This window comes from Kogia breviceps, chromosome 9 (assembly GCF_026419965.1).
Source record: "Kogia breviceps isolate mKogBre1 chromosome 9, mKogBre1 haplotype 1, whole genome shotgun sequence".
Lineage (NCBI taxonomy): Eukaryota > Metazoa > Chordata > Mammalia > Artiodactyla > Physeteridae > Kogia > Kogia breviceps.
This window is the reverse complement of record NC_081318.1, coordinates 90,406,833-90,434,145: the sequence shown is the minus strand read 5'-3', so window position 1 is coordinate 90,434,145 and position 27,313 is coordinate 90,406,833.

Below are 27,313 nucleotides of genomic sequence, written 5' to 3'. Positions count from 1 at the left end.
ACTCGTCCAAAAACATACTGAGGTAAGGCCACGAAGGGGATTTGAACGCAAGGCAGAATTGCACGAAACGGAGTTCAGGAGGTAGATGGGAATGGCCTTCCCAGCACAGGAAAAGCGGCAGAACGTGGACAATGATGCAGTTGGCCAAAAAGGGCGTATGCGTTTTTTCCTGAATATATTCAGGAAAAAACGCATACGCCCTTTTTGGCCAACCAAGCACCCGGGGAGAGCAAATCGGCACTACAAAGAAATCTCACTCCCCCCCCCGGGCAAAAGAGCCATCCGGAAAATGTCTAAAAACCAGAAAGGCAGGACAGGCCAAGGAGATAAGGGAGCCTTGTTCAGTTGCCGGGAGGGACGCAAAATGCCAACAGCCACTCTGGAGAAGCGTATGCTCGTTCCTAAAACACGTACAGAACAGAACCACAGAGCATAGGGCACCTCCACACGTGGGCCTATATCTTGGGAAAACTAAAAATCAACCAGACGCAGGCACCCCAAAGTTTAGGGCTTCTCTCTTTACAACAACCTCGACTTCGGGACACCCTTCATCTGCCGGGGAAGAGAGAAATGGACCAAGAATTTGTGCTACTTAGGTACGAGGGAATATCCCTTCAGCCATGGAATCCATGTCATAAGGCTGGTTCCAGCATAATGAGTGGATTGAGGTACGATGATGCTAAGTGAAATCTGTCCCACAGAAAAAGAAACTTGGGATATCACTTAGAGAGGGAATGTACAAATCGCTACCCACGACCCGAATGACAAAAGAGAACAGACTCACGCTTTTCGAAAACACACTTAGGCCTGCTTAAGCGGAAAGGTGAGGTGGCGTGATGCATAAAACACGACTTGGAAATGAGCACAGATACCGGTCGGAAAAGCAAATATATAATAGACACCACCTACTCCTTGCTCAGTGAACAGGACTCAACAGCTCCTATTCATCACAGAAGAATATATCAGACTCGTAAGCATCTGAAAACCTAAGTATTGATATCTCTCTGTAAGTGAATCAAGTGTGTGTCAAGCGGCATCAACACAGCACTGAAAATCAGCTAAAGCCCATTCTAAAAATACATTTCCAAAACACAGAAGAAAGAAGCACGGCGAGAGGGAGGGAAATTCTGCCAAAAAGCGTTCAGGGGCTGTGATGCAACCAGGATTGACCACATCGACACCCACAGCGGCAGAAGACATGAGGCTGGATACTCCTCAGGCTGAGAGGATTGCTGAGGTTGGAGGAGCAAAGGCAGAGCCTCTAGAGTTATCCTGCGTGCTACCCATTCCATGGGTCCCACCTCTCCAGGTTCAAGGCAACTTTCCTACAGCCAAACCACTCATGGGAATCCCAGAGGATGGTACACCGTGTGATCGGGAAAGCTTTCGAAAGCGCACCTCATTTTTCACCTCCGGGTGCTAGCGTCCGCCATTCCAGCCGCTTGACTAACAATTCCCCCACTTGCAGGATCAGCGTCTTGACACTCCTCTTTCGTAGGCTCTGCAAGTGGTCCGAAGGATGACCTGGAAGACGGGGAACCAATGAGAGACCAGCTGGCGGTGTTCGGACAGGCCCACGTCACTCTAATTTCCCATCACGAAGAGGAATTCACCAAAGGCTCGGCCTGCCTCGCCGCAAGCACAACAGGGCCTGAAGCAATCTGGCGCTATTGCGGCCAGCTCACACCAAAGCGAGCTGCCAAACGGAGCTCTGGGGCACTGCACTTCACAAACCTGCCGAGCTCTAAATGATAACACTCGTCCAAAAACATACTGAGGTAAGGCCACGAAGGGGATTTGAACGCAAGGCAGAATTGCACGAAACGGAGTTCAGGAGGTAGATGGGAATGGCCTTCCCAGCACAGGAAAAGCGGCAGAACGTGGACAATGATGCAGTTGGCCAAAAAGGGCGTATGCGTTTTTTCCTGAATATATTCAGGAAAAAACGCATACGCCCTTTTTGGCCAACCAAGCACCCGGGGAGAGCAAATCGGCACTACAAAGAAATCTCACCACCCCCCCCGGGCAAAAGAGCCATCCGGAAAATGTCTAAAAACCAGAAAGGCAGGACAGGCCAAGGAGATAAGGGAGCCTTGTTCAGTTGCCGGGAGGGACGCAAAATGCCAACAGCCACTCTGGAGAAGCGTATGCTCGTTCCTAAAACACGTACAGAACAGAACCACAGAGCATAGGGCACCTCCACACGTGGGCCTATATCTTGGGAAAACTAAAAATCAACCAGACGCAGGCACCCCAAAGTTTAGGGCTTCTCTCTTTACAACAACCTCGACTTCGGGACACCCTTCATCTGCCGGGGAAGAGAGAAATGGACCAAGAATTTGTGCTACTTAGGTACGAGGGAATATCCCTTCAGCCATGGAATCCATGTCATAAGGCTGGTTCCAGCATAATGAGTGGATTGAGGTACGATGATGCTAAGTGAAATCTGTCCCACAGAAAAAGAAACTTGGGATATCACTTAGAGAGGGAATGTACAAATCGCTACCCACGACCCGAATGACAAAAGAGAACAGACTCACGCTTTTCGAAAACACACTTAGGCCTGCTTAAGCGGAAAGGTGAGGTGGCGTGATGCATAAAACACGACTTGGAAATGAGCACAGATACCGGTCGGAAAAGCAAATATATAATAGACACCACCTACTCCTTGCTCAGTGAACAGGACTCAACAGCTCCTATTCATCACAGAAGAATATATCAGACTCGTAAGCATCTGAAAACCTAAGTATTGATATCTCTCTGTAAGTGAATCAAGTGTGTGTCAAGCGGCATCAACACAGCACTGAAAATCAGCTAAAGCCCATTCTAAAAATACATTTCCAAAACACAGAAGAAAGAAGCACGGCGAGAGGGAGGGAAATTCTGCCAAAAAGCGTTCAGGGGCTGTGATGCAACCAGGATTGACCACATCGACACCCACAGCGGCAGAAGACATGAGGCTGGATACTCCTCAGGCTGAGAGGATTGCTGAGGTTGGAGGAGCAAAGGCAGAGCCTCTAGAGTTATCCTGCGTGCTACCCATTCCATGGGTCCCACCTCTCCAGGTTCAAGGCAACTTTCCTACAGCCAAACCACTCATGGGAATCCCAGAGGATGGTACACCGTGTGATCGGGAAAGCTTTCGAAAGCGCACCTCATTTTTCACCTCCGGGTGCTAGCGTCCGCCATTCCAGCCGCTTGACTAACAATTCCCCCACTTGCAGGATCAGCGTCTTGACACTCCTCTTTCGTAGGCTCTGCAAGTGGTCCGAAGGATGACCTGGAAGACGGGGAACCAATGAGAGACCAGCTGGCGGTGTTCGGACAGGCCCACGTCACTCTAATTTCCCATCACGAAGAGGAATTCACCAAAGGCTCGGCCTGCCTCGCCGCAAGCACAACAGGGCCTGAAGCAATCTGGCGCTATTGCGGCCAGCTCACACCAAAGCGAGCTGCCAAACGGAGCTCTGGGGCACTGCACTTCACAAACCTGCCGAGCTCTAAATGATAACACTCGTCCAAAAACATACTGAGGTAAGGCCACGAAGGGGATTTGAACGCAAGGCAGAATTGCACGAAACGGAGTTCAGGAGGTAGATGGGAATGGCCTTCCCAGCACAGGAAAAGCGGCAGAACGTGGACAATGATGCAGTTGGCCAAAAAGGGCGTATGCGTTTTTTCCTGAATATATTCAGGAAAAAACGCATACGCCCTTTTTGGCCAACCAAGCACCCGGGGAGAGCAAATCGGCACTACAAAGAAATCTCACCACCCCCCCCGGGCAAAAGAGCCATCCGGAAAATGTCTAAAAACCAGAAAGGCAGGACAGGCCAAGGAGATAAGGGAGCCTTGTTCAGTTGCCGGGAGGGACGCAAAATGCCAACAGCCACTCTGGAGAAGCGTATGCTCGTTCCTAAAACACGTACAGAACAGAACCACAGAGCATAGGGCACCTCCACACGTGGGCCTATATCTTGGGAAAACTAAAAATCAACCAGACGCAGGCACCCCAAAGTTTAGGGCTTCTCTCTTTACAACAACCTCGACTTCGGGACACCCTTCATCTGCCGGGGAAGAGAGAAATGGACCAAGAATTTGTGCTACTTAGGTACGAGGGAATATCCCTCAGCCATGGAATCCATGTCATAAGGCTGGTTCCAGCATAATGAGTGGATTGAGGTACGATGATGCTAAGTGAAATCTGTCCCACAGAAAAAGAAACTTGGGATATCACTTAGAGAGGGAATGTACAAATCGCTACCCACGACCCGAATGACAAAAGAGAACAGACTCACGCTTTTCGAAAACACACTTAGGCCTGCTTAAGCGGAAAGGTGAGGTGGCGTGATGCATAAAACACGACTTGGAAATGAGCACAGATACCGGTCGGAAAAGCAAATATATAATAGACACCACCTACTCCTTGCTCAGTGAACAGGACTCAACAGCTCCTATTCATCACAGAAGAATATATCAGACTCGTAAGCATCTGAAAACCTAAGTATTGATATCTCTCTGTAAGTGAATCAAGTGTGTGTCAAGCGGCATCAACACAGCACTGAAAATCAGCTAAAGCCCATTCTAAAAATACATTTCCAAAACACAGAAGAAAGAAGCACGGCGAGAGGGAGGGAAATTCTGCCAAAAAGCGTGCAGGGGCTGTGATGCAACCAGGATTGACCACATCGACACCCACAGCGGCAGAAGACATGAGGCTGGATACTCCTCAGGCTGAGAGGATTGCTGAGGTTGGAGGAGCAAAGGCAGAGCCTCTAGAGTTATCCTGCGTGCTACCCATTCCATGGGTCCCACCTCTCCAGGTTCAAGGCAACTTTCCTACAGCCAAACCACTCATGGGAATCCCAGAGGATGGTACACCGTGTGATCGGGAAAGCTTTCGAAAGCGCACCTCATTTTTCACCTCCGGGTGCTAGCGTCCGCCATTCCAGCCGCTTGACTAACAATTCCCCCACTTGCAGGATCAGCGTCTTGACACTCCTCTTTCGTAGGCTCTGCAAGTGGTCCGAAGGATGACCTGGAAGACGGGGAACCAATGAGAGACCAGCTGGCGGTGTTCGGACAGGCCCACGTCACTCTAATTTCCCATCACGAAGAGGAATTCACCAAAGGCTCGGCCTGCCTCGCCGCAAGCACAACAGGGCCTGAAGCAATCTGGCGCTATTGCGGCCAGCTCACACCAAAGCGAGCTGCCAAACGGAGCTCTGGGGCACTGCACTTCACAAACCTGCCGAGCTCTAAATGATAACACTCGTCCAAAAACATACTGAGGTAAGGCCACGAAGGGGATTTGAACGCAAGGCAGAATTGCACGAAACGGAGTTCAGGAGGTAGATGGGAATGGCCTTCCCAGCACAGGAAAAGCGGCAGAACGTGGACAATGATGCAGTTGGCCAAAAAGGGCGTATGCGTTTTTTCCTGAATATATTCAGGAAAAAACGCATACGCCCTTTTTGGCCAACCAAGCACCCGGGGAGAGCAAATCGGCACTACAAAGAAATCTCACCACCCCCCCCGGGCAAAAGAGCCATCCGGAAAATGTCTAAAAACCAGAAAGGCAGGACAGGCCAAGGAGATAAGGGAGCCTTGTTCAGTTGCCGGGAGGGACGCAAAATGCCAACAGCCACTCTGGAGAAGCGTATGCTCGTTCCTAAAACACGTACAGAACAGAACCACAGAGCATAGGGCACCTCCACACGTGGGCCTATATCTTGGGAAAACTAAAAATCAACCAGACGCAGGCACCCCAAAGTTTAGGGCTTCTCTCTTTACAACAACCTCGACTTCGGGACACCCTTCATCTGCCGGGGAAGAGAGAAATGGACCAAGAATTTGTGCTACTTAGGTACGAGGGAATATCCCTCAGCCATGGAATCCATGTCATAAGGCTGGTTCCAGCATAATGACTGGATTGAGGTACGATGATGCTAAGTGAAATCTGTCCCACAGAAAAAGAAACTTGGGATATCACTTAGAGAGGGAATGTACAAATCGCTACCCACGACCCGAATGACAAAAGAGAACAGACTCACGCTTTTCGAAAACACACTTAGGCCTGCTTAAGCGGAAAGGTGAGGTGGCGTGATGCATAAAACACGACTTGGAAATGAGCACAGATACCGGTCGGAAAAGCAAATATATAATAGACACCACCTACTCCTTGCTCAGTGAACAGGACTCAACAGCTCCTATTCATCACAGAAGAATATATCAGACTCGTAAGCATCTGAAAACCTAAGTATTGATATCTCTCTGTAAGTGAATCAAGTGTGTGTCAAGCGGCATCAACACAGCACTGAAAATCAGCTAAAGCCCATTCTAAAAATACATTTCCAAAACACAGAAGAAAGAAGCACGGCGAGAGGGAGGGAAATTCTGCCAAAAAGCGTGCAGGGGCTGTGATGCAACCAGGATTGACCACATCGACACCCACAGCGGCAGAAGACATGAGGCTGGATACTCCTCAGGCTGAGAGGATTGCTGAGGTTGGAGGAGCAAAGGCAGAGCCTCTAGAGTTATCCTGCGTGCTACCCATTCCATGGGTCCCACCTCTCCAGGTTCAAGGCAACTTTCCTACAGCCAAACCACTCATGGGAATCCCAGGGGATGGTACACCGTGTGATCGGGAAAGCTTTCGAAAGCGCACCTCATTTTTCACCTCCGGGTGCTAGCGTCCGCCATTCCAGCCGCTTGACTAACAATTCCCCCACTTGCAGGATCAGCGTCTTGACACTCCTCTTTCGTAGGCTCTGCAAGTGGTCCGAAGGATGACCTGGAAGACGGGGAACCAATGAGAGACCAGCTGGCGGTGTTCGGACAGGCCCACGTCACTCTAATTTCCCATCACGAAGAGGAATTCACCAAAGGCTCGGCCTGCCTCGCCGCAAGCACAACAGGGCCTGAAGCAATCTGGCGCTATTGCGGCCAGCTCACACCAAAGCGAGCTGCCAAACGGAGCTCTGGGGCACTGCACTTCACAAACCTGCCGAGCTCTAAATGATAACACTCGTCCAAAAACATACTGAGGTAAGGCCACGAAGGGGATTTGAACGCAAGGCAGAATTGCACGAAACGGAGTTCAGGAGGTAGATGGGAATGGCCTTCCCGGCACAGGAAAAGCGGCAGAACGTGGACAATGATGCAGTTGGCCAAAAAGGGCGTATGCGTTTTTTCCTGAATATATTCAGGAAAAAACGCATACGCCCTTTTTGGCCAACCAAGCACCCGGGGAGAGCAAATCGGCACTACAAAGAAATCTCACCCCCCGCCCCCGGGCAAAAGAGCCATCCGGAAAATGTCTAAAAACCAGAAAGGCAGGACAGGCCAAGGAGATAAGGGAGCCTTGTTCAGTTGCCGGGAGGGACGCAAAATGCCAACAGCCACTCTGGAGAAGCGTATGCTCGTTCCTAAAACACGTACAGAACAGAACCACAGAGCATAGGGCACCTCCACACGTGGGCCTATATCTTGGGAAAACTAAAAATCAACCAGACGCAGGCACCCCAAAGTTTAGGGCTTCTCTCTTTACAACAACCTCGACTTCGGGACACCCTTCATCTGCCGGGGAAGAGAGAAATGGACCAAGAATTTGTGCTACTTAGGTACGAGGGAATATCCCTCAGCCATGGAATCCATGTCATAAGGCTGGTTCCAGCATAATGAGTGGATTGAGGTACGATGATGCTAAGTGAAATCTGTCCCACAGAAAAAGAAACTTGGGATATCACTTAGAGAGGGAATGTACAAATCGCTACCCACGACCCGAATGACAAAAGAGAACAGACTCACGCTTTTCGAAAACACACTTAGGCCTGCTTAAGCGGAAAGGTGAGGTGGCGTGATGCATAAAACACGACTTGGAAATGAGCACAGATACCGGTCGGAAAAGCAAATATATAATAGACACCACCTACTCCTTGCTCAGTGAACAGGACTCAACAGCTCCTATTCATCACAGAAGAATATATCAGACTCGTAAGCATCTGAAAACCTAAGTATTGATATCTCTCTGTAAGTGAATCAAGTGTGTGTCAAGCGGCATCAACACAGCACTGAAAATCAGCTAAAGCCCATTCTAAAAATACATTTCCAAAACACAGAAGAAAGAAGCACGGCGAGAGGGAGGGAAATTCTGCCAAAAAGCGTTCAGGGGCTGTGATGCAACCAGGATTGACCACATCGACACCCACAGCGGCAGAAGACATAAGGCTGGATACTCCTCAGGCTGAGAGGATTGCTGAGGTTGGAGGAGCAAAGGCAGAGCCTCTAGAGTTATCCTGCGTGCTACCCATTCCATGGGTCCCACCTCTCCAGGTTCAAGGCAACTTTCCTACAGCCAAACCACTCATGGGAATCCCAGGGGATGGTACACCGTGTGATCGGGAAAGCTTTCGAAAGCGCACCTCATTTTTCACCTCCGGGTGCTAGCGTCCGCCATTCCAGCCGCTTGACTAACAATTCCCCCACTTGCAGGATCAGCGTCTTGACACTCCTCTTTCGTAGGCTCTGCAAGTGGTCCGAAGGATGACCTGGAAGACGGGGAACCAATGAGAGACCAGCTGGCGGTGTTCGGACAGGCCCACGTCACTCTAATTTCCCATCACGAAGAGGAATTCACCAAAGGCTCGGCCTGCCTCGCCGCAAGCACAACAGGGCCTGAAGCAATCTGGCGCTATTGCGGCCAGCTCACACCAAAGCGAGCTGCCAAACGGAGCTCTGGGGCACTGCACTTCACAAACCTGCCGAGCTCTAAATGATAACACTCGTCCAAAAACATACTGAGGTAAGGCCACGAAGGGGATTTGAACGCAAGGCAGAATTGCACGAAACGGAGTTCAGGAGGTAGATGGGAATGGCCTTCCCGGCACAGGAAAAGCGGCAGAACGTGGACAATGATGCAGTTGGCCAAAAAGGGCGTATGCGTTTTTTCCTGAATATATTCAGGAAAAAACGCATACGCCCTTTTTGGCCAACCAAGCACCCGGGGAGAGCAAATCGGCACTACAAAGAAATCTCACTCCCCCCCCGGGCAAAAGAGCCATCCGGAAAATGTCTAAAAACCAGAAAGGCAGGACAGGCCAAGGAGATAAGGGAGCCTTGTTCAGTTGCCGGGAGGGACGCAAAATGCCAACAGCCACTCTGGAGAAGCGTATGCTCGTTCCTAAAACACGTACAGAACAGAACCACAGAGCATAGGGCACCTCCACACGTGGGCCTATATCTTGGGAAAACTAAAAATCAACCAGACGCAGGCACCCCAAAGTTTAGGGCTTCTCTCTTTACAACAACCTCGACTTCGGGACACCCTTCATCTGCCGGGGAAGAGAGAAATGGACCAAGAATTTGTGCTACTTAGGTACGAGGGAATATCCCTCAGCCATGGAATCCATGTCATAAGGCTGGTTCCAGCATAATGACTGGATTGAGGTACGATGATGCTAAGTGAAATCTGTCCCACAGAAAAAGAAACTTGGGATATCACTTAGAGAGGGAATGTACAAATCGCTACCCACGACCCGAATGACAAAAGAGAACAGACTCACGCTTTTCGAAAACACACTTAGGCCTGCTTAAGCGGAAAGGTGAGGTGGCGTGATGCATAAAACACGACTTGGAAATGAGCACAGATACCGGTCGGAAAAGCAAATATATAATAGACACCACCTACTCCTTGCTCAGTGAACAGGACTCAACAGCTCCTATTCATCACAGAAGAATATATCAGACTCGTAAGCATCTGAAAACCTAAGTATTGATATCTCTCTGTAAGTGAATCAAGTGTGTGTCAAGCGGCATCAACACAGCACTGAAAATCAGCTAAAGCCCATTCTAAAAATACATTTCCAAAACACAGAAGAAAGAAGCACGGCGAGAGGGAGGGAAATTCTGCCAAAAAGCGTTCAGGGGCTGTGATGCAACCAGGATTGACCACATCGACACCCACAGCGGCAGAAGACATAAGGCTGGATACTCCTCAGGCTGAGAGGATTGCTGAGGTTGGAGGAGCAAAGGCAGAGCCTCTAGAGTTATCCTGCGTGCTACCCATTCCATGGGTCCCACCTCTCCAGGTTCAAGGCAACTTTCCTACAGCCAAACCACTCATGGGAATCCCAGGGGATGGTACACCGTGTGATCGGGAAAGCTTTCGAAAGCGCACCTCATTTTTCACCTCCGGGTGCTAGCGTCCGCCATTCCAGCCGCTTGACTAACAATTCCCCCACTTGCAGGATCAGCGTCTTGACACTCCTCTTTCGTAGGCTCTGCAAGTGGTCCGAAGGATGACCTGGAAGACGGGGAACCAATGAGAGACCAGCTGGCGGTGTTCGGACAGGCCCACGTCACTCTAATTTCCCATCACGAAGAGGAATTCACCAAAGGCTCGGCCTGCCTCGCCGCAAGCACAACAGGGCCTGAAGCAATCTGGCGCTATTGCGGCCAGCTCACACCAAAGCGAGCTGCCAAACGGAGCTCTGGGGCACTGCACTTCACAAACCTGCCGAGCTCTAAATGATAACACTCGTCCAAAAACATACTGAGGTAAGGCCACGAAGGGGATTTGAACGCAAGGCAGAATTGCACGAAACGGAGTTCAGGAGGTAGATGGGAATGGCCTTCCCGGCACAGGAAAAGCGGCAGAACGTGGACAATGATGCAGTTGGCCAAAAAGGGCGTATGCGTTTTTTCCTGAATATATTCAGGAAAAAACGCATACGCCCTTTTTGGCCAACCAAGCACCCGGGGAGAGCAAATCGGCACTACAAAGAAATCTCACCCCCCGCCCCCGGGCAAAAGAGCCATCCGGAAAATGTCTAAAAACCAGAAAGGCAGGACAGGCCAAGGAGATAAGGGAGCCTTGTTCAGTTGCCGGGAGGGACGCAAAATGCCAACAGCCACTCTGGAGAAGCGTATGCTCGTTCCTAAAACACGTACAGAACAGAACCACAGAGCATAGGGCACCTCCACACGTGGGCCTATATCTTGGGAAAACTAAAAATCAACCAGACGCAGGCACCCCAAAGTTTAGGGCTTCTCTCTTTACAACAACCTCGACTTCGGGACACCCTTCATCTGCCGGGGAAGAGAGAAATGGACCAAGAATTTGTGCTACTTAGGTACGAGGGAATATCCCTCAGCCATGGAATCCATGTCATAAGGCTGGTTCCAGCATAATGAGTGGATTGAGGTACGATGATGCTAAGTGAAATCTGTCCCACAGAAAAAGAAACTTGGGATATCACTTAGAGAGGGAATGTACAAATCGCTACCCACGACCCGAATGACAAAAGAGAACAGACTCACGCTTTTCGAAAACACACTTAGGCCTGCTTAAGCGGAAAGGTGAGGTGGCGTGATGCATAAAACACGACTTGGAAATGAGCACAGATACCGGTCGGAAAAGCAAATATATAATAGACACCACCTACTCCTTGCTCAGTGAACAGGACTCAACAGCTCCTATGCATCACAGAAGAATATATCAGACTCGTAAGCATCTGAAAACCTAAGTATTGATATCTCTCTGTAAGTGAATCAAGTGTGTGTCAAGCGGCATCAACACAGCACTGAAAATCAGCTAAAGCCCATTCTAAAAATACATTTCCAAAACACAGAAGAAAGAAGCACGGCGAGAGGGAGGGAAATTCTGCCAAAAAGCGTTCAGAGGCTGTGATGCAACCAGGATTGACCACATCTACACCCACAGCGGCAGAAGACATAAGGCTGGATACTCCTCAGGCTGAGAGGATTGCTGGGGTTGGAGGAGCAAAGGCAGAGCCTCTAGAGTTATCCTGCGTGCTACCCATTCCATGGGTCCCACCTCTCCAGGTTCAAGGCAACTTTCCTACAGCCAAACCACTCATGGGAATCCCAGGGGATGGTACACCGTGTGATCGGGAAAGCTTTCGAAAGCGCACCTCATTTTTCACCTCCGGGTGCTAGCGTCCGCCATTCCAGCCGCTTGAGTAACAATTCGCCCACTTGCAGGATCAGCGTCTTGACACTCCTCTTTCGTAGGCTCTGCAAGTGGTCCGAAGGATGACCTGGAAGACGGGGAACCAATGAGAGACCAGCTGGCGGTGTTCGGACAGGCCCACGTCACTCTAATTTCCCATCACGAAGAGGAATTCACCAAAGGCTCGGCCTGCCTCGCCGCAAGCACAACAGGGCCTGAAGCAATCTGGCGCTATTGCGGCCAGCTCACACCAAAGCGAGCTGCCAAACGGAGCTCTGGGGCACTGCACTTCACAAACCTGCCGAGCTCTAAATGATAACACTCGTCCAAAAACATACTGAGGTAAGGCCACGAAGGGGATTTGAACGCAAGGCAGAATTGCACGAAACGGAGTTCAGGAGGTAGATGGGAATGGCCTTCCCGGCACAGGAAAAGCGGCAGAACGTGGACAATGATGCAGTTGGCCAAAAAGGGCGTATGCGTTTTTTCCTGAATATATTCAGGAAAAAACGCATACGCCCTTTTTGGCCAACCAAGCACCCGGGGAGAGCAAATCGGCACTACAAAGAAATCTCACCACCCCCCCCGGGCAAAAGAGCCATCCGGAAAATGTCTAAAAACCAGAAAGGCAGGACAGGCCAAGGAGATAAGGGAGCCTTGTTCAGTTGCCGGGAGGGACGCAAAATGCCAACAGCCACTCTGGAGAAGCGTATGCTCGTTCCTAAAACACGTACAGAACAGAACCACAGAGCATAGGGCACCTCCACACGTGGGCCTATATCTTGGGAAAACTAAAAATCAACCAGACGCAGGCACCCCAAAGTTTAGGGCTTCTCTCTTTACAACAACCTCGACTTCGGGACACCCTTCATCTGCCGGGGAAGAGAGAAATGGACCAAGAATTTGTGCTACTTAGGTACGAGGGAATATCCCTCAGCCATGGAATCCATGTCATAAGGCTGGTTCCAGCATAATGACTGGATTGAGGTACGATGATGCTAAGTGAAATCTGTCCCACAGAAAAAGAAACTTGGGATATCACTTAGAGAGGGAATGTACAAATCGCTACCCACGACCCGAATGACAAAAGAGAACAGACTCACGCTTTTCGAAAACACACTTAGGCCTGCTTAAGCGGAAAGGTGAGGTGGCGTGATGCATAAAACACGACTTGGAAATGAGCACAGATACCGGTCGGAAAAGCAAATATATAATAGACACCACCTACTCCTTGCTCAGTGAACAGGACTCAACAGCTCCTATTCATCACAGAAGAATATATCAGACTCGTAAGCATCTGAAAACCTAAGTATTGATATCTCTCTGTAAGAGAATCAAGTGTGTGTCAAGCGGCATCAACACAGCACTGAAAATCAGCTAAAGCCCATTCTAAAAATACATTTCCAAAACACAGAAGAAAGAAGCACGGCGAGAGGGAGGGAAATTCTGCCAAAAAGCGTTCAGGGGCTGTGATGCAACCAGGATTGACCACATCTACACCCACAGCGCCAGAAGACATGAGGCTGGATACTCCTCAGGCTGAGAGGATTGCTGAGGTTGGAGGAGCAAAGGCAGAGCCTCTAGAGTTATCCTGCGTGCTACCCATTCCATGGGTCCCACCTCTCCAGGTTCAAGGCAACTTTCCTACAGCCAAACCACTCATGGGAATCCCAGGGGATGGTACACCGTGTGATCGGGAAAGCTTTCGAAAGCGCACCTCATTTTTCACCTCCGGGTGCTAGCGTCCGCCATTCCAGCCGCTTGACTAACAATTCCCCCACTTGCAGGATCAGCGTCTTGACACTCCTCTTTCGTAGGCTCTGCAAGTGGTCCGAAGGATGACCTGGAAGACGGGGAACCAATGAGAGACCAGCTGGCGGTGTTCGGACAGGCCCACGTCACTCTAATTTCCCATCACGAAGAGGAATTCACCAAAGGCTCGGCCTGCCTCGCCGCAAGCACAACAGGGCCTGAAGCAATCTGGCGCTATTGCGGCCAGCTCACACCAAAGCGAGCTGCCAAACGGAGCTCTGGGGCACTGCACTTCACAAACCTGCCGAGCTCTAAATGATAACACTCGTCCAAAAACATACTGAGGTAAGGCCACGAAGGGGATTTGAACGCAAGGCAGAATTGCACGAAACGGAGTTCAGGAGGTAGATGGGAATGGCCTTCCCGGCACAGGAAAAGCGGCAGAACGTGGACAATGATGCAGTTGGCCAAAAAGGGCGTATGCGTTTTTTCCTGAATATATTCAGGAAAAAACGCATACGCCCTTTTTGGCCAACCAAGCACCCGGGGAGAGCAAATCGGCACTACAAAGAAATCTCACCACCCCCCCCGGGCAAAAGAGCCATCCGGAAAATGTCTAAAAACCAGAAAGGCAGGACAGGCCAAGGAGATAAGGGAGCCTTGTTCAGTTGCCGGGAGGGACGCAAAATGCCAACAGCCACTCTGGAGAAGCGTATGCTCGTTCCTAAAACACGTACAGAACAGAACCACAGAGCATAGGGCACCTCCACACGTGGGCCTATATCTTGGGAAAACTAAAAATCAACCAGACGCAGGCACACCAAAGTTTAGGGCTTCTCTCTTTACAACAACCTCGACTTCGGGACACCCTTCATCTGCCGGGGAAGAGAGAAATGGACCAAGAATTTGTGCTACTTAGGTACGAGGGAATATCCCTCAGCCATGGAATCCATGTCATAAGGCTGGTTCCAGCATAATGAGTGGATTGAGGTACGATGATGCTAAGTGAAATCTGTCCCACAGAAAAAGAAACTTGGGATATCACTTAGAGAGGGAATGTACAAATCGCTACCCACGACCCGAATGACAAAAGAGAACAGACTCACGCTTTTCGAAAACACACTTAGGCCTGCTTAAGCGGAAAGGTGAGGTGGCGTGATGCATAAAACACGACTTGGAAACGAGCACAGATACCGGTCGGAAAAGCAAATATATAATAGACACCACCTACTCCTTGCTCAGTGAACAGGACTCAACAGCTCCTATTCATCACAGAAGAATATATCAGACTCGTAAGCATCTGAAAACCTAAGTATTGATATCTCTCTGTAAGTGAATCAAGTGTGTGTCAAGCGGCATCAACACAGCACTGAAAATCAGCTAAAGCCCATTCTAAAAATACATTTCCAAAACACAGAAGAAAGAAGCACGGCGAGAGGGAGGGAAATTCTGCCAAAAAGCGTTCAGGGGCTGTGATGCAACCAGGATTGACCACATCTACACCCACAGCGGCAGAAGACATAAGGCTGGATACTCCTCAGGCTGAGAGGATTGCTGAGGTTGGAGGAGCAAAGGCAGAGCCTCTAGAGTTATCCTGCGTGCTACCCATTCCATGGGTCCCACCTCTCCAGGTTCAAGGCAACTTTCCTACAGCCAAACCACTCATGGGAATCCCAGGGGATGGTACACCGTGTGATCGGGAAAGCTTTCGAAAGCGCACCTCATTTTTCACCTCCGGGTGCTAGCGTCCGCCATTCCAGCCGCTTGACTAACAATTCCCCCACTTGCAGGATCAGCGTCTTGACACTCCTCTTTCGTAGGCTCTGCAAGTGGTCCGAAGGATGACCTGGAAGACGGGGAACCAATGAGAGACCAGCTGGCGGTGTTCGGACAGGCCCACGTCACTCTAATTTCCCATCACGAAGAGGAATTCACCAAAGGCTCGGCCTGCCTCGCCGCAAGCACAACAGGGCCTGAAGCAATCTGGCGCTATTGCGGCCAGCTCACACCAAAGCGAGCTGCCAAACGGAGCTCTGGGGCACTGCACTTCACAAACCTGCCGAGCTCTAAATGATAACACTCGTCCAAAAACATACTGAGGTAAGGCCACGAAGGGGATTTGAACGCAAGGCAGAATTGCACGAAACGGAGTTCAGGAGGTAGATGGGAATGGCCTTCCCAGCACAGGAAAAGCGGCAGAACGTGGACAATGATGCAGTTGGCCAAAAAGGGCGTATGCGTTTTTTCCTGAATATATTCAGGAAAAAACGCATACGCCCTTTTTGGCCAACCAAGCACCCGGGGAGAGCAAATCGGCACTACAAAGAAATCTCACTCCCCCCCCGGGCAAAAGAGCCATCCGGAAAATGTCTAAAAACCAGAAAGGCAGGACAGGCCAAGGAGATAAGGGAGCCTTGTTCAGTTGCCGGGAGGGACGCAAAATGCCAACAGCCACTCTGGAGAAGCGTATGCTCGTTCCTAAAACACGTACAGAACAGAACCACAGAGCATAGGGCACCTCCACACGTGGGCCTATATCTTGGGAAAACTAAAAATCAACCAGACGCAGGCACCCCAAAGTTTAGGGCTTCTCTCTTTACAACAACCTCGACTTCGGGACACCCTTCATCTGCCGGGGAAGAGAGAAATGGACCAAGAATTTGTGCTACTTAGGTACGAGGGAATATCCCTCAGCCATGGAATCCATGTCATAAGGCTGGTTCCAGCATAATGAGTGGATTGAGGTACGATGATGCTAAGTGAAATCTGTCCCACAGAAAAAGAAACTTGGGATATCACTTAGAGAGGGAATGTACAAATCGCTACCCACGACCCGAATGACAAAAGAGAACAGACTCACGCTTTTCGAAAACACACTTAGGCCTGCTTAAGCGGAAAGGTGAGGTGGCGTGATGCATAAAACACGACTTGGAAACGAGCACAGATACCGGTCGGAAAAGCAAATATATAATAGACACCACCTACTCCTTGCTCAGTGAACAGGACTCAACAGCTCCTATTCATCACAGAAGAATATATCAGACTCGTAAGCATCTGAAAACCTAAGTATTGATATCTCTCTGTAAGTGAATCAAGTGTGTGTCAAGCGGCATCAACACAGCACTGAAAATCAGCTAAAGCCCATTCTAAAAATACATTTCCAAAACACAGAAGAAAGAAGCACGGCGAGAGGGAGGGAAATTCTGCCAAAAAGCGTTCAGGGGCTGTGATGCAACCAGGATTGACCACATCTACACCCACAGCGGCAGAAGACATAAGGCTGGATACTCCTCAGGCTGAGAGGATTGCTGAGGTTGGAGGAGCAAAGGCAGAGCCTCTAGAGTTATCCTGCGTGCTACCCATTCCATGGGTCCCACCTCTCCAGGTTCAAGGCAACTTTCCTACAGCCAAACCACTCATGGGAATCCCAGGGGATGGTACACCGTGTGATCGGGAAAGCTTTCGAAAGCGCACCTCATTTTTCACCTCCGGGTGCTAGCGTCCGCCATTCCAGCCGCTTGACTAACAATTCCCCCACTTGCAGGATCAGCGTCTTGACACTCCTCTTTCGTAGGCTCTGCAAGTGGTCCGAAGGATGACCTGGAAGACGGGGAACCAATGAGAGACCAGCTGGCGGTGTTCGGACAGGCCCACGTCACTCTAATTTCCCATCACGAAGAGGAATTCACCAAAGGCTCGGCCTGCCTCGCCGCAAGCACAACAGGGCCTGAAGCAATCTGGCGCTATTGCGGCCAGCTCACACCAAAGCGAGCTGCCAAACGGAGCTCTGGGGCACTGCACTTCACAAACCTGCCGAGCTCTAAATGATAACACTCGTCCAAAAACATACTGAGGTAAGGCCACGAAGGGGATTTGAACGCAAGGCAGAATTGCACGAAACGGAGTTCAGGAGGTAGATGGGAATGGCCTTCCCAGCACAGGAAAAGCGGCAGAACGTGGACAATGATGCAGTTGGCCAAAAAGGGCGTATGCGTTTTTTCCTGAATATATTCAGGAAAAAACGCATACGCCCTTTTTGGCCAACCAAGCACCCGGGGAGAGCAAATCGGCACTACAAAGAAATCTCACTCCCCCCCCGGGCAAAAGAGCCATCCGGAAAATGTCTAAAAACCAGAAAGGCAGGACAGGCCAAGGAGATAAGGGAGCCTTGTTCAGTTGCCGGGAGGGACGCAAAATGCCAACAGCCACTCTGGAGAAGCGTATGCTCGTTCCTAAAACACGTACAGAACAGAACCACAGAGCATAGGGCACCTCCACACGTGGGCCTATATCTTGGGAAAACTAAAAATCAACCAGACGCTGGCACCCCAAAGTTTAGGGATTCTCTCTTTACAACAACCTCGACTTCGGGACACCCTTCAAATGCCGGGGAAGAGAGAAATGGACCAAGAATTTGTGCTACTTAGGTACGAGGGAATATCCCTCAGCCATGGAATCCATGTCATAAGGCTGGTTCCAGCATAATGAGTGGATTGAGGTACGATGATGCTAAGTGAAATCTGTCCCACAGAAAAAGAAACTTGGGATATCACTTAGAGAGGGAATGTACAAATCGCTAGCCACGACCCGAATGACAAAAGAGAACAGACTCACGCTTTTCGAAAACACACTTAGGCCTGCTTAAGCGGAAAGGTGAGGTGGCGTGATGCATAAAACACGACTTGGAAATGAGCACAGATACCGGTCGGAAAAGCAAATATATAATAGACACCACCTACTCCTTGCTCAGTGAACAGGACTCAACAGCTCCTATTCATCACAGAAGAATATATCAGACTCGTAAGCATCTGAAAACCTAAGTATTGATATCTCTCTGTAAGTGAATCAAGTGTGTGTCAAGCGGCATCAACACAGCACTGAAAATCAGCTAAAGCCCATTCTAAAAATACATTTCCAAAACACAGAAGAAAGAAGCACGGCGAGAGGGAGGGAAATTCTGCCAAAAAGCGTGCAGGGGCTGTGATGCAACCAGGATTGACCACATCTACACCCACAGCGGCAGAAGACATAAGGCTGGATACTCCTCAGGCTGAGAGGATTGCTGAGGTTGGAGGAGCAAAGGCAGAGCCTCTAGAGTTATCCTGCGTGCTACCCATTCCATGGGTCCCACCTCTCCAGGTTCAAGGCAACTTTCCTACAGCCAAACCACTCATGGGAATCCCAGGGGATGGTACACCGTGTGATCGGGAAAGCTTTCGAAAGCGCACCTCATTTTTCACCTCCGGGTGCTAGCGTCCGCCATTCCAGCCGCTTGACTAACAATTCCCCCACTTGCAGGATCAGCGTCTTGACACTCCTCTTTCGTAGGCTCTGCAAGTGGTCCGAAGGATGACCTGGAAGACGGGGAACCAATGAGAGACCAGCTGGCGGTGTTCGGACAGGCCCACGTCACTCTAATTTCCCATCACGAAGAGGAATTCACCAAAGGCTCGGCCTGCCTCGCCGCAAGCACAACAGGGCCTGAAGCAATCTGGCGCTATTGCGGCCAGCTCACACCAAAGCGAGCTGCCAAACGGAGCTCTGGGGCACTGCACTTCACAAACCTGCCGAGCTCTAAATGATAACACTCGTCCAAAAACATACTGAGGTAAGGCCACGAAGGGGATTTGAACGCAAGGCAGAATTGCACGAAACGGAGTTCAGGAGGTAGATGGGAATGGCCTTCCCAGCACAGGAAAAGCGGCAGAACGTGGACAATGATGCAGTTGGCCAAAAAGGGCGTATGCGTTTTTTCCTGAATATATTCAGGAAAAAACGCATACGCCCTTTTTGGCCAACCAAGCACCCGGGGAGAGCAAATCGGCACTACAAAGAAATCTCACTCCCCCCCCGGGCAAAAGAGCCATCCGGAAAATGTCTAAAAACCAGAAAGGCAGGACAGGCCAAGGAGATAAGGGAGCCTTGTTCAGTTGCCGGGAGGGACGCAAAATGCCAACAGCCACTCTGGAGAAGCGTATGCTCGTTCCTAAAACACGTACAGAACAGAACCACAGAGCATAGGGCACCTCCACACGTGGGCCTATATCTTGGGAAAACTAAAAATCAACCAGACGCAGGCACCCCAAAGTTTAGGGATTCTCTCTTTACAACAACCTCGACTTCGGGACACCCTTCAAATGCCGGGGAAGAGAGAAATGGACCAAGAATTTGTGCTACTTAGGTACGAGGGAATATCCCTCAGCCATGGAATCCATGTCATAAGGCTGGTTCCAGCATAATGAGTGGATTGAGGTACGATGATGCTAAGTGAAATCTGTCCCACAGAAAAAGAAACTTGGGATATCACTTAGAGAGGGAATGTACAAATCGCTACCCACGACCCGAATGACAAAAGAGAACAGACTCACGCTTTTCGAAAACACACTTAGGCCTGCTTAAGCGGAAAGGTGAGGTGGCGTGATGCATAAAACACGACTTGGAAATGAGCACAGATACCGGTCGGAAAAGCAAATATATAATAGACACCACCTACTCCTTGCTCAGTGAACAGGACTCAACAGCTCCTATTCATCACAGAAGAATATATCAGACTCGTAAGCATCTGAAAACCTAAGTATTGATATCTCTCTGTAAGTGAATCAAGTGTGTGTCAAGCGGCATCAACACAGCACTGAAAATCAGCTAAAGCCCATTCTAAAAATACATTTCCAAAACACAGAAGAAAGAAGCACGGCGAGAGGGAGGGAAATTCTGCCAAAAAGCGTGCAGGGGCTGTGATGCAACCAGGATTGACCACATCTACACCCACAGCGGCAGAAGACATAAGGCTGGATACTCCTCAGGCTGAGAGGATTGCTGAGGTTGGAGGAGCAAAGGCAGAGCCTCTAGAGTTATCCTGCGTGCTACCCATTCCATGGGTCCCACCTCTCCAGGTTCAAGGCAACTTTCCTACAGCCAAACCACTCATGGGAATCCCAGGGGATGGTACACCGTGTGATCGGGAAAGCTTTCGAAAGCGCACCTCATTTTTCACCTCCGGGTGCTAGCGTCCGCCATTCCAGCCGCTTGACTAACAATTCCCCCACTTGCAGGATCAGCGTCTTGACACTCCTCTTTCGTAGGCTCTGCAAGTGGTCCGAAGGATGACCTGGAAGACGGGGAACCAATGAGAGACCAGCTGGCGGTGTTCGGACAGGCCCACGTCACTCTAATTTCCCATCACGAAGAGGAATTCACCAAAGGCTCGGCCTGCCTCGCCGCAAGCACAACAGGGCCTGAAGCAATCTGGCGCTATTGCGGCCAGCTCACACCAAAGCGAGCTGCCAAACGGAGCTCTGGGGCACTGCACTTCACAAACCTGCCGAGCTCTAAATGATAACACTCGTCCAAAAACATACTGAGGTAAGGCCACGAAGGGGATTTGAACGCAAGGCAGAATTGCACGAAACGGAGTTCAGGAGGTAGATGGGAATGGCCTTCCCAGCACAGGAAAAGCGGCAGAACGTGGACAATGATGCAGTTGGCCAAAAAGGGCGTATGCGTTTTTTCCTGAATATATTCAGGAAAAAACGCATACGCCCTTTTTGGCCAACCAAGCACCCGGGGAGAGCAAATCGGCACTACAAAGAAATCTCACTCCCCCCCCGGGCAAAAGAGCCATCCGGAAAATGTCTAAAAACCAGAAAGGCAGGACAGGCCAAGGAGATAAGGGAGCCTTGTTCAGTTGCCGGGAGGGACGCAAAATGCCAACAGCCACTCTGGAGAAGCGTATGCTCGTTCCTAAAACACGTACAGAACAGAACCACAGAGCATAGGGCACCTCCACACGTGGGCCTATATCTTGGGAAAACTAAAAATCAACCAGACGCAGGCACCCCAAAGTTTAGGGATTCTCTCTTTACAACAACCTCGACTTCGGGACACCCTTCAAATGCCGGGGAAGAGAGAAATGGACCAAGAATTTGTGCTACTTAGGTACGAGGGAATATCCCTCAGCCATGGAATCCATGTCATAAGGCTGGTTCCAGCATAATGAGTGGATTGAGGTACGATGATGCTAAGTGAAATCTGTCCCACAGAAAAAGAAACTTGGGATATCACTTAGAGAGGGAATGTACAAATCGCTACCCACGACCCGAATGACAAAAGAGAACAGACTCACGCTTTTCGAAAACACACTTAGGCCTGCTTAAGCGGAAAGGTGAGGTGGCGTGATGCATAAAACACGACTTGGAAATGAGCACAGATACCGGTCGGAAAAGCAAATATATAATAGACACCACCTACTCCTTGCTCAGTGAACAGGACTCAACAGCTCCTATTCATCACAGAAGAATATATCAGACTCGTAAGCATCTGAAAACCTAAGTATTGATATCTCTCTGTAAGTGAATCAAGTGTGTGTCAAGCGGCATCAACACAGCACTGAAAATCAGCTAAAGCCCATTCTAAAAATACATTTCCAAAACACAGAAGAAAGAAGCACGGCGAGAGGGAGGGAAATTCTGCCAAAAAGCGTTCAGGGGCTGTGATGCAACCAGGATTGACCACATCTACACCCACAGCGGCAGAAGACATAAGGCTGGATACTCCTCAGGCTGAGAGGATTGCTGAGGTTGGAGGAGCAAAGGCAGAGCCTCTAGAGTTATCCTGCGTGCTACCCATTCCATGGGTCCCACCTCTCCAGGTTCAAGGCAACTTTCCTACAGCCAAACCACTCATGGGAATCCCAGGGGATGGTACACCGTGTGATCGGGAAAGCTTTCGAAAGCGCACCTCATTTTTCACCTCCGGGTGCTAGCGTCCGCCATTCCAGCCGCTTGACTAACAATTCCCCCACTTGCAGGATCAGCGTCTTGACACTCCTCTTTCGTAGGCTCTGCAAGTGGTCCGAAGGATGACCTGGAAGACGGGGAACCAATGAGAGACCAGCTGGCGGTGTTCGGACAGGCCCACGTCACTCTAATTTCCCATCACGAAGAGGAATTCACCAAAGGCTCGGCCTGCCTCGCCGCAAGCACAACAGGGCCTGAAGCAATCTGGCGCTATTGCGGCCAGCTCACACCAAAGCGAGCTGCCAAACGGAGCTCTGGGGCACTGCACTTCACAAACCTGCCGAGCTCTAAATGATAACACTCGTCCAAAAACATACTGAGGTAAGGCCACGAAGGGGATTTGAACGCAAGGCAGAATTGCACGAAACGGAGTTCAGGAGGTAGATGGGAATGGCCTTCCCAGCACAGGAAAAGCGGCAGAACGTGGACAATGATGCAGTTGGCCAAAAAGGGCGTATGCGTTTTTTCCTGAATATATTCAGGAAAAAACGCATACGCCCTTTTTGGCCAACCAAGCACCCGGGGAGAGCAAATCGGCACTACAAAGAAATCTCACTCCCCCCCCGGGCAAAAGAGCCATCCGGAAAATGTCTAAAAACCAGAAAGGCAGGACAGGCCAAGGAGATAAGGGAGCCTTGTTCAGTTGCCGGGAGGGACGCAAAATGCCAACAGCCACTCTGGAGAAGCGTATGCTCGTTCCTAAAACACGTACAGAACAGAACCACAGAGCATAGGGCACCTCCACACGTGGGCCTATATCTTGGGAAAACTAAAAATCAACCAGACGCTGGCACCCCAAAGTTTAGGGATTCTCTCTTTACAACAACCTCGACTTCGGGACACCCTTCAAATGCCGGGGAAGAGAGAAATGGACCAAAAATTTGTGCTACTTAGGTACGAGGGAATATCCCTCAGCCATGGAATCCATGTCATAAGGCTGGTTCCAGCATAATGAGTGGATTGAGGTACGATGATGCTAAGTGAAATCTGTCCCACAGAAAAAGAAACTTGGGATATCACTTAGAGAGGGAATATACAAATCGCTACCCACGACCCGAATGACAAAAGAGAACAGACTCACGCTTTTCGAAAACACACTTAGGCCTGCTTAAGCGGAAAGGTGAGGTGGCGTGATGCATAAAACACGACTTGGAAATGAGCACAGATACCGGTCGGAAAAGCAAATATATAATAGACACCACCTACTCCTTGCTCAGTGAACAGGACTCAACAGCTCCTATTCATCACAGAAGAATATATCAGACTCGTAAGCATCTGAAAACCTAAGTATTGATATCTCTCTGTAAGTGAATCAAGTGTGTGTCAAGCGGCATCAACACAGCACTGAAAATCAGCTAAAGCCCATTCTAAAAATACATTTCCAAAACACAGAAGAAAGAAGCACGGCGAGAGGGAGGGAAATTCTGCCAAAAAGCGTGCAGGGGCTGTGATGCAACCAGGATTGACCACATCTACACCCACAGCGGCAGAAGACATAAGGCTGGATACTCCTCAGGCTGAGAGGATTGCTGAGGTTGGAGGAGCAAAGGCAGAGCCTCTAGAGTTATCCTGCGTGCTACCCATTCCATGGGTCCCACCTCTCCAGGTTCAAGGCAACTTTCCTACAGCCAAACCACTCATGGGAATCCCAGGGGATGGTACACCGTGTGATCGGGAAAGCTTTCGAAAGCGCACCTCATTTTTCACCTCCGGGTGCTAGCGTCCGCCATTCCAGCCGCTTGACTAACAATTCCCCCACTTGCAGGATCAGCGTCTTGACACTCCTCTTTCGTAGGCTCTGCAAGTGGTCCGAAGGATGACCTGGAAGACGGGGAACCAATGAGAGACCAGCTGGCGGTGTTCGGACAGGCCCACGTCACTCTAATTTCCCATCACGAAGAGGAATTCACCAAAGGCTCGGCCTGCCTCGCCGCAAGCACAACAGGGCCTGAAGCAATCTGGCGCTATTGCGGCCAGCTCACACCAAAGCGAGCTGCCAAACGGAGCTCTGGGGCACTGCACTTCACAAACCTGCCGAGCTCTAAATGATAACACTCGTCCAAAAACATACTGAGGTAAGGCCACGAAGGGGATTTGAACGCAAGGCAGAATTGCACGAAACGGAGTTCAGGAGGTAGATGGGAATGGCCTTCCCAGCACAGGAAAAGCGGCAGAACGTGGACAATGATGCAGTTGGCCAAAAAGGGCGTATGCGTTTTTTCCTGAATATATTCAGGAAAAAACGCATACGCCCTTTTTGGCCAACCAAGCACCCGGGGAGAGCAAATCGGCACTACAAAGAAATCTCACTCCCCCCCCCGGCAAAAGAGCCATCCGGAAAATGTCTAAAAACCAGAAAGGCAGGACAGGCCAAGGAGATAAGGGAGCCTTGTTCAGTTGCCGGGATGGACGCAAAATGCCAACAGCCACTCTGGAGAAGCGTATGCTCGTTCCTAAAACACGTACAGAACAGAACCACAGAGCATAGGGCACCTCCACACGTGGGCCTATATCTTGGGAAAACTAAAAATCAACCAGACGCAGGCACCCCAAAGTTTAGGGCTTCTCTCTTTACAACAACCTCGACTTCGGGACACCCTTCATCTGCCGGGGAAGAGAGAAATGGACCAAGAATTTGTGCTACTTAGGTACGAGGGAATATCCCTCAGCCATGGAATCCATGTCATAAGGCTGGTTCCAGCATAATGAGTGGATTGAGGTACGATGATGCTAAGTGAAATCTGTCCCACAGAAAAAGAAACTTGGGATATCACTTAGAGAGGGAATGTACAAATCGCTACCCACGACCCGAATGACAAAAGAGAACAGACTCACGCTTTTCGAAAACACACTTAGGCCTGCTTAAGCGGAAAGGTGAGGTGGCGTGATGCATACAACACGACTTGGAAATGAGCACAGATACCGGTCGGAAAAGCAAATATATAATAGACACCACCTACTCCTTGCTCAGTGAACAGGACTCAACAGCTCCTATTCATCACAGAAGAATATATCAGACTCGTAAGCATCTGAAAACCTAAGTATTGATATCTCTCTGTAAGTGAATCAAGTGTGTGTCAAGCGGCATCAACACAGCACTGAAAATCAGCTAAAGCCCATTCTAAAAATACATTTCCAAAACACAGAAGAAAGAAGCACGGCGAGAGGGAGGGAAATTCTGCCAAAAAGCGTGCAGGGGCTGTGATGCAACCAGGATTGACCACATCTACACCCACAGCGGCAGAAGACATAAGGCTGGATACTCCTCAGGCTGAGAGGATTGCTGAGGTTGGAGGAGCAAAGGCAGAGCCTCTAGAGTTATCCTGCGTGCTACCCATTCCATGGGTCCCACCTCTCCAGGTTCAAGGCAACTTTCCTACAGCCAAACCACTCATGGGAATCCCAGGGGATGGTACACCGTGTGATCGGGAAAGCTTTCGAAAGCGCACCTCATTTTTCACCTCCGGGTGCTAGCGTCCGCCATTCCAGCCGCTTGACTAACAATTCCCCCACTTGCAGGATCAGCGTCTTGACACTCCTCTTTCGTAGTCTCTGCAAGTGGTCCGAAGGATGACCTGGAAGACGGGGAACCAATGAGAGACCAGCTGGCGGTGTTCGGACAGGCCCACGTCACTCTAATTTCCCATCACGAAGAGGAATTCATCAAAGGCTCGGCCTGCCTCGCCGCAAGCACAACAGGGCCTGAAGCAATCTGGCGCTATTGCGGCCAGCTCACACCAAAGCGAGCTGCCAAACGGAGCTCTGGGGCACTGCACTTCACAAACCTGCCGAGCTCTAAATGATAACACTCGTCCAAAAACATACTGAGGTAAGGCCACGAAGGGGATTTGAACGCAAGGCAGAATTGCACGAAACGGAGTTCAGGAGGTAGATGGGAATGGCCTTCCCAGCACAGGAAAAGCGGCAGAACGTGGACAATGATGCAGTTGGCCAAAAAGGGCGTATGCGTTTTTTCCTGAATATATTATATTCAGGAAAAAACGCATACGCCCTTTTTGGCCAACCAAGCACCCGGGGAGAGCAAATCGGCACTACAAAGAAATCTCACTCCCCCCCCGGGCAAAAGAGACATCCGGAAAATGTCTAAAAACCAGAAAGGCAGGACAGGCCAAGGAGATAAGGGAGCCTTGTTCAGTTGCCGGGATGGACGCAAAATGCCAACAGCCACTCTGGAGAAGCGTATGCTCGTTCCTAAAACACGTACAGAACAGAACCACAGAGCATAGGGCACCTCCACACGTGGGCCTATATCTTGGGAAAACTAAAAATCAACCAGACGCAGGCACCCCAAAGTTTAGGGCTTCTCTCTTTACAACAACCTCGACTTCGGGACACCCTTCAAATGCCGGGGAAGAGAGAAATGGACCAAGAATTTGTGCTACTTAGGTACGAGGGAATATCCCTCAGCCATGGAATCCATGTCATAAGGCTGGTTCCAGCATAATGAGTGGATTGAGGTACGATGATGCTAAGTGAAATCTGTCCCACAGAAAAAGAAACTTGGGATATCACTTAGAGAGGGAATGTACAAATCGCTACCCACGACCCGAATGACAAAAGAGAACAGACTCACGCTTTTCGAAAACACACTTAGGCCTGCTTAAGCGGAAAGGTGAGGTGGCGTGATGCATAAAACACGACTTGGAAATGAGCACAGATACCGGTCGGAAAAGCAAATATATAATAGACACCACCTACTCCTTGCTCAGTGAACAGGACTCAACAGCTCCTATTCATCACAGAAGAATATATCAGACTCGTAAGCATCTGAAAACCT